This window comes from Pholcus phalangioides, unplaced genomic scaffold (genome assembly GCF_987345545.1).
Source record: "Pholcus phalangioides strain wild (caught in Gottingen) unplaced genomic scaffold, Ppha-v1.0 ptg000007l_1, whole genome shotgun sequence".
Taxonomy (NCBI): domain Eukaryota; kingdom Metazoa; phylum Arthropoda; class Arachnida; order Araneae; family Pholcidae; genus Pholcus; species Pholcus phalangioides.
The window spans coordinates 63,318,486-63,327,542 of record NW_028301600.1 but is presented as its reverse complement, the minus strand read 5'-3'; positions in this window follow the sequence as shown (position 1 = coordinate 63,327,542).

Sequence of the window (9,057 nt, the reverse complement as noted above, 5' to 3'; positions counted from 1 at the left end):
CCATTAATGAGTTGGGTTGGAAATGAAGACGCCATCTATCGGCGGTCGCCCCCTAGTTCATTAGGGGAAAACATCTTATTTATAGTCTCTCTCGGGTTTGATCCTGGGACCGTGACGGCAACCTTCACGGTGATGGATGAACATCTTACCACCACGCCACTCGGGCGCGTGTATATTTTAACTAGCATCGGATTAATTGTGTATTTGAATTCTAAAAATTCAAAATCGGATTTTTGCCACATCGGAAAGAGGATGCGTATTTATTTATTCACTCAAAACAGGCATCAACCCAATTGCAGTGATGAAAAAAGAAAACAATACATATACAAACACACATAGAGAACATAATACGTATAAAAGACCAAAAAAAGAGGAAAAAACGAAATAATATATATACACACACACACACGTACATAAAAATATATACATACTAAAAATCTACATTATTGTACAATAAAAACACGAAAAAGTGGGGAATCTCTAAATATATTTGTGCGATATATGAAGGAACATAGAATAAACAACGGTTTCTAAGGTTAATGACCATAAAAAGTGATTATTGACAGGATGTATGGTGAATCAAAATCATATTCTTGAGTATTTTGATAAAAAAAAACTGTGCAAAGCTTTTTGACGTCGAGTCTCTAGTGTATCATATTGAAATGTTGATCTATGGATTTGAGTTGATAAGCGGACATTATAAATATGAAATTCTTTGAAATGAGCAAAGCATAAAAATCAGTTTTGGGTACGTTCTATTGTTGCACAACAAGGATTCCAAATAACACTGCAGTATCCAAATTTGGTCTGACAAAACAGTTATAAAGGAGGAGGATATTTTCAGTATTACGGAAGAAATGACTATTACGAATAATAGAACCAACATTTTTAGATGCTTTGGCATTAATTTTTTTCAAAATGTTTATTGAAGTTAAAGGAATAATTGAATGTGTGTGTGTGTGATCCCAAATCCTTCATATATTCCACACGTTCTAAAGGCTGAAAACTTGAACGTTACCAAGTGCAAAATCATGTCTTATAGCAGAAAACTTACTCAATATTATAGCTGTGTAAGAAAGGAGTAAGTTTTTTGCTATAAGGCATGATTTTAGATTTTGGTAATGTTCAAATTTAACAGATTATGTTAACACCATGAACTGAGCTTGTCTATAGAATGCCGCCTTGTAAATAATACATCTTTACTATTTACAAGGCGAAAAATTTTAACATGACCGGCAAACATTAAACAATTAGATCACTTAGATATATTATGAACCCCTATTATAAACTATAAGACTATATTATGACGAACTAAAAATTTTCTGAGTTGTCAACGATGGAAACTCATAAAAACATGCTTGGCGTGACTTCCTCCAAATACAAAGAGTAGCCTACTCGATAGCACCTGGGACGGGACTCATTGCCGTCTTTCAACGTATGAGATGACGCAGTGGGTTCCGTTTCCCACGCTAAAATTGAGCGGCACATAATCTTCGTAATGTGGTGGAAAGCCGCACAGATAGACTCTATGTGACGAAAGCATGACATCCCGTTCGAAAGCAAGGATCTTTTCGTCATTTGGCTCGATGAAAATTAATGGCATACTTAGTGTCATTTGTTGAGGCCAGTCCCTGAGTATGGGAATCGACAGGAAGGGCTTGATTAAAAGTAATTCTTTTTTTTCGCACACACGCTCTCTTTCCGCTGCCCGAATAGCAGTGAAGATTTCGCTTATACGCAGTATTCATTTTTTTGTAGAAATTTTGAAACTTTTTAATCATGTCTCCAATGAAATCAATAGCCACATATGAAATGCAGAGAAACCTGACTTTCATTTTTTGCAAAATCTATTTATCTCATTTGGGCTTTTCAACTTGCTCACCAAAATACATATATAGTACTTGAAACTTCAGCGCATTAACCCTTTCCACGGTTATATAAATTTCACTGATCCACATTAGAACTGACACAGAGGAAATAACCTAACCCTCTATAAAATGCCACATCTTTTCTAAAAAGACTTTTTTTTTTGATTTTGTGCAGTTTTTTGTAGAGATTATTCTTATTATTTATCCTGTACGCATATCCCTATACTGCAGCAAATGTGTGTGTGTGTGCACTTAATCTGACAAGTTGGGTAAGAAGGGAAAACACATTCTTAAGAGAAGACAAGTTATAAAGTATCTTCTAGGCTCGTCATTGACAAAATAAGACAGGTTTAAAAAGGCGACATATCTCGTAATTGCCGACATAGAAAGCGTCAAGTTTGGCGAGATGTGTCGTAAATACCACTGACGAAGTTAATACAGGTGAGGCTGTTGTTGCTGTTGCCATTGCATAACACAGGCGTTTATCGTTTGTTAGGCAAAAGTTTGCAATGGTGACAATATCCAGGGCCACAACTAGGGGGGAAGCAGGCGGGTCTCGTGCCCCGGGCGCTGTACCTGAGGGGGCGCAAATTTCATTCTGAAACCTCTCCTTCAACATTACAAGGGGCGTCAAAATGCGCGCTTGCCCCGGGTGACCAAGCATCTAGTTGCGGCCCTGACAATATCCATAATAAAGAAACAGGTAGAGTAGAAGATGTAACGAAAATAATGTGTGCGTGTTATAATGTGTGTTTGATTGATGAATATTTTTCATTCCAAGGTAAATCGTTCATCTCTGCATATACGAAAAATAATGGTCTACACATACCCGTACATTCACTAATATTGAAAGATCAAAAATATGTCTGAAAAGCTTTTAGATATAAATGTAGATATTATCTCTCTCTCGTTATTTATTATTTAGTTAATAAATAATGTATTTCAGTTCTTTATAGATTTATAGGCCTAATATTTCCACTTATTATTTATTGGATATCAGTGTGTAACTCTAATATAGTACTTTTGTCTCACATCAAGATTTATTTTTATCTCTTAGCTTGTTATTATGACCATCGGGAAAAATGATTGTGTTAGTAGCACAATCATAGTTTCGTTGTAGAATAAGTAGTCATTAGTACTTTACTTACTATTACGGTATGGGGTTACCAGGAAATTATAATTACGCCGTAATAAGCACGCACACTGCTATAATCGGCAACATTTAAGGAGGATCATAGAAAAAAAATTTTACCCATTTTTTATATAGGCTATCGTTTCAAGAATGCGTCATAGTTTCCATTAATCATTTAGAGAACCTGACACAGGGAAACAGAAAAACGGAAATAAGTCTTCTTTTTGTAAACAAATGTACTTGCAAAAGTTCAGGTGGCAAATTTTGTTTTGCAAGAACTTAGGTCAACGTCGATGACCCTGAATGTGTATGTAGACAAACATTCTTCTTTATGATATCAGGTCAACGTCATCGGGAAACATTGGAGGTTGTACTAAACTTTCCTCAGCCACTGATCATGAGAGGATACAATTAGAGGACATCCTGACTTCTGCTACATTATTCGCTACCTCCCGCTATGGTTTGATCTACTGCTAGTGTGGTTTAAACTTCCTCATTAGGTGAACACATTCACTGTTGAGTTACGATCGAAAAACTAACAATTATTTTTCACATGGAACTACGTAAATGTTCCCTTCTAAAATGAAAACGTATTACAAGTTTTCATGGTTTTTAGATCTCTAAACGATGTACTATAAGTTCTGCAGTATCAAAACATATTAATGAAATTAAACGCAATTTATACATCAATTGTACTTAATTGGAATTAGGGACACTAAGTAACAGTATCACCTTCTAAGAAAGTCTAAGGTTCCCAATATTTTTTCGATATGGTTCAGATCTGGATAGCGAGCTTGCCAATAGATGCAGTCCTCGTTGTCAAGACATTACTGCACATTTCCAGTGTTATGACACACGTTGCTTGCTTGAAAAAGCTAAAGCCGGTAAGCTGCGTCGGATGGTAAATCGGTAACCGCCAATATCGGCAACCTTTCACTCTTCATCAAGCTTTACTATAATACGTGACCCACACGTGAAATCATCGAAATTACATCTTTAAGCCACGACTAAAGAGATAGGAAACTTTTCTTTCCGAGTTCACTTTGGCATGATGTCCAGAAAAGTTTCTTTCCCTGATGGTGAATCATAAATTGGTTATACCCCGTACACACACATACAGGGTGCATAGCTAACACCTGACACCGCAAATTATTACCGAACTGTTCATCCTATAGGCATACTTCCGATTAGAAAAAGTGTCCATATAACGTGTGGATCTCAGATACGTCATTCATATTGCAAGTTCTGTAAAGTTATTAAAATAAAAAAGTTAACATTTTGTACGGACAACTTGGGCTCGAAAACCCAATTGGGAAGTTGCTGCCCTGTCTCTCCTGAAGCCAACTAAAACAATTCTACGTTTCTAAGCGCAATATTCGCTGAAATGTTTGAATTCAAAAATCGGAGAAAAGTTTAAAAAAACATTTTTCGTTAGTTTATGCTGTTTTTTCCGAATTTCCTCTGATATTTTGGAATTCAAATATTGCACTTAAAAACGTGGATTTTTTTTTGTTTGCCTCAGGAGACACAGGGCAACAACTTTCTTATTGGGTTTTTGAGCATAGGGTGTCCGTATAAAAAGTTAGTTTTTTATTTGAATAACTGCACAACCCCTTGCAATATGGATGACGTATCTAAGGTCCGAACGTTCTTTGGGTATTTTTCTAATTCGAAGTACGTCTCTAGAATCAGCAGTAAATTGCGGTCCCATCTGTAAGCTACGCACCCTCCATAACGGGAATAAACACGTTATTTTGGTAGAATTACTAATATCGAGAAAATAATATAATTCTGTTTGTAACTTCTGTGTTTAATAAAGTCAAACATCTGAACACATTTCAAACAAACATAACGAGAAATACGTATTTCAAAAATTAGATGGAAAAGCCTCAACAAAAGTTAATGGATAGCCCAAAGTTGCTGATAATGAGTAAAGCAAAAGCAACCATTGTTTCGAAGTCACCGTATATCATCAAAATCTATTTTGCATAGGTTTTCTAGCATATTTATGCCGCCTTATTCTAGCTGTCTTATCTAGCGCTGTGTATGGAATCGAATAAAATGGAATTCGAACGCTCTTCCCTTTCAAAATACCCATTATGAGATTCAAATCGCTTCTGACGTCGGTCGCTGTCTAGAGCTGTGAAAGTAAATTGGCCGTTCGAGAACATCATCGGCACTTTGTCAATGATCTCCAGATGCTTGATGGTTGAACTCCTCCCGAAAGGATCGGTTAATACCTAATGACGGCAATTAAAGCCGACAGCCTGGCACCTCTGTCAGTGGAAGTCGGTATAGCTCTTCCATCATGACACTCATTTCATAGCTGATTTCATCGTTGCTTTACAAAGTAAACTCATGGCGACATGTTTTTTCTGTTTCGCCTTTTAATATTTATGCCATTATAGGAGATAATAGAAAATTAAAACTTTTATACACTCTCTTATTCGAAAAAAAAAATGAGTGCTAATACATTATTTTTCAACAATTGCATCAAATATGAAAGAAAATTTCCACTTCCCCTATGACCTAGTAAAAATTAATTCGAATTTTTGACACGATAAAATAAAGTTTTTGACATTTCAAGAATTCTTATTTTTGGTGTTTTAGCACTTTTAATAAACTTGGTGTTTTATTAGTACTTTAAGATAAAACAATCTTTTAATTTAATATAATAAATCTTTTAATTCTATAATAATATAATATATAATAATATAATATATAATAATATAATATATAATAATATAATATATAATAATATAATATATAATAATATAATATATAATAATATAATATATAATAATATAATATTATAATATATAAATTTGCATATAACATAGACCACACATAGTTTCCCAACCTTTTTTTGTCCCATTTTGTCCCTTCTTCAGAAATTTTTTTTCCCATGGCACCCAACGCAATCTAACCCATAGGATCCTATGTTATACTTGTAGCTTCTACCGCTCCCCTGGAACATTCCATCAACCCCCAGGGGGTGTTAACGCCCACGTTGGAAATCACTAACATTGACGAACGATCAATTCCCAGTTCTCTCATGATCTCATGATTCAGGGTGAAAACAACATTTCGCTTGATTCAAAAATTGAAGTAAAATGGGGGGAGGGGGAATATCAGCATAACATATTGAGAAAAATTAAAATTTCTCTTCCGAAACCAGTCAAAAGAAAAACTGTCAGTAAAATTTTCTCTTCTCTTTATAATACCTACAGAAATTGACACTATAACATTCGAATCAGAATTCTTCTACGTATCTATATTGATTTTTGATATCTGGACGTGCCAAGTTGGCACTGTCTAAAAAAAGTACGGACAAAGAGGTACGGTCGTAAAAAAATTGGGGTAGGCTGCTTCATACACACAGCCGCAAATTTTGACGTGAATACGTTCTTTGGGTCTACCTTTGCGTGGTAGGTATTGGCATAATGAAATTGGTATCATTTCATTTGTCCTTGAAATAGTTAACATACGATATCAATGTTATCTATTTACGTTGCGAACTTCTCGAGTTATAGCGTAAACCAATTTACTTACGGATGTGGGCCGCGTGCCTGGTGTCCAGACCGGAATACGTATTAAAATCTGCAGGATATCATCGGATTCATCTTTGGAATATCTAACAGATGATACCATTGTCTTTTATTTGCGCTGCGAACCTCCTCAGATATAGAGTAAAACAATTTCGTTAAGAAAGCGGGTCGCAAGCCTTGTGCCCAAACCGGAAAAGGTAATAAAATCAAAAGAGAGCATCATTGAATTTTTTTCAAAAATTCCAATCAGACGAAACCGTCAGCTTCTGCTTGCGTTGCGAACCTCTCGAGATATAGCGTAAAACAATTTCGTTAAGAAAGCGGGCCGCGAGTTTGGTGCGCAATCCAGAAGATGTATTAAGACCAGAGTGGTGTCATTGGATTTGTCTCAACGAGACCCGCAGGCATACAAAACACTGATATATTCTGAATTCTTACTCAGATATGGACGTTTAACTTATTTCGTCATGCAACTTTTTGCGAATGCACCCAGTATCGTCAGATGACGAAATAAGTTAAATGCCCATCTCAGTGAGAATTCAGAATATATCAGTGATTTGTATGCACACTTTGCGAATGCACCCAGTATCGTCAGGTGTTCCAGAGTGGCGTGGTGGTAAGATGCTCGTCTACTCCGTTGAAGGTTGCCGTCGCAGTCCCAAGTTCAAACCCGAGGGAGGATATAGATGAGATATTTTCCTCTAACGAGCTTGAGGCGACCGCCGATAGATAGTGTCTTCATTTCCAACCCGTCTTATTAATCGCAGTAAATTAATATATGGCCTGAGTTGGTGTTTGGTGAAGTAGTATCGTCAGATGATTTAAAAGACGCATTCACGTCAAAAGTAGCAAAAATCAAGGATATTAACTATGAATATCTGGACGAATTTTCGTTTAAATATTTGAGGTAAGTTTATTTCGGTATAATAAAGGCGCAAGTTTTTATGATTTATACAGGGTGTTCTGTTAATGGACCGACAAACTCAGAGACTTATTGGTAGGCATCAAGAGGAACAAAAATTGCAATGAAACATGGTGTCGCAAACCACGTTGAGAGATGTATATTTGATTGTGGCCTACATGGACATTTTAATATTTCTTCTTATCAATTTACGTAAGTCAAAGTATCAGAGCTAAGTTTTCTCACTTTTGCTGATATTTATCCATATTTTACTTTGGTTTTAGAATCATCCATAGAATTTAGATTTCTTTCGGATATTCTTTGTGAAACACCCTGTGTACATATGCCGTAATATTTTCTGAAGCATAGATAGGTATGCAAATAACAAAACTTCCAAAGATTGCGGGGATTATGAAATAGTTAGGTAACATGAAATACCGAGTTTTATTCATCTTAAGTTATAGCTATGAAGTTTGACAGTGATAAATCACTTCAAAAATGCCCCCATGATGCTCTACAGCATAGTTTCTCAAACTTTTCGTTCCATCGCCCCCCTTCTTCAGAATTCTTTTCTTCTCATCGCCCCTTCGAACTCAAGTCAACCACGGCCGACTAGACATTCAACCCATAGGATCCTGTACCAAACTCTAAGCATCTACCGTCACCCTGGGGGGGGGGGGGGCGATGGAAGAGTCCACTTTGGGAAATATATTCAAATATATTTTTCCACTTATTATCCTCCAGATATTACCCACTTTAGGTAACACTCTGTACAGTGAGTGTCGCTCGGTTATTACCATCATCACGGCTGCTATAGAAGGTGGTTTTTTTTTTTTTACTTTCAGAACTTTACTCAGACAAGTTTTGAAAAGTGTTAATTAATTAAAAACCACTTTTTCATGTGGCATAAACATGACGTAAATGTAACACTCAATAATGTTACATTTCATCACTAACTTATAAAAAAATCAGAAAATTTCACAAATCAAGGAAGCACCACCACTAAATAAGCGCTCATTGCGTCTTTCAATCTTTCGTTAGCGCTCGTCATGGTTGCCAGCGTTTTTTTTAAATTTCTATTTAAGCCATTTTAGTTTGGAAATTTTCAATTCTTTGAGAATGGAACCCATAGTGTGTTTCAGACGTTTATTTTCATATTTGCTGAAACCACCGTTGTTTTTTTTCTGGTTTTGTTTATTAGTTATTAAAAGAGTGCCTAATAATTTGAAACTAAGCACACTTGTACATCACAAAAATTGGATTTCATTGTGCTATGTGATATTTTAGGTAGCTATTCTTTCCGGTTGGATGTTGGGTTTCATGGAATACTACAAGTATCATCTGAGTTGGGCTGGAATATCCCTTCAAGATGGAAAGCTTTGGAAGATAGAAGGAAAGAGATCTGAAAATAATGTGTGTCCTATGCTTCGTGGGTACCTTGACTGTTCTGGGTGGAGAAAGTTTTGTAAACAGACTATGACCACCACCTTCATCAATTTTATAAAAACAAACACTTGAATTTATTTGTATTTTTCATTGTCATTTAGACTCATTAAATTTTGTTTTTGCTCAATTTTAGTTAGTTTGCTTCATTTTGAACCCCCTGTT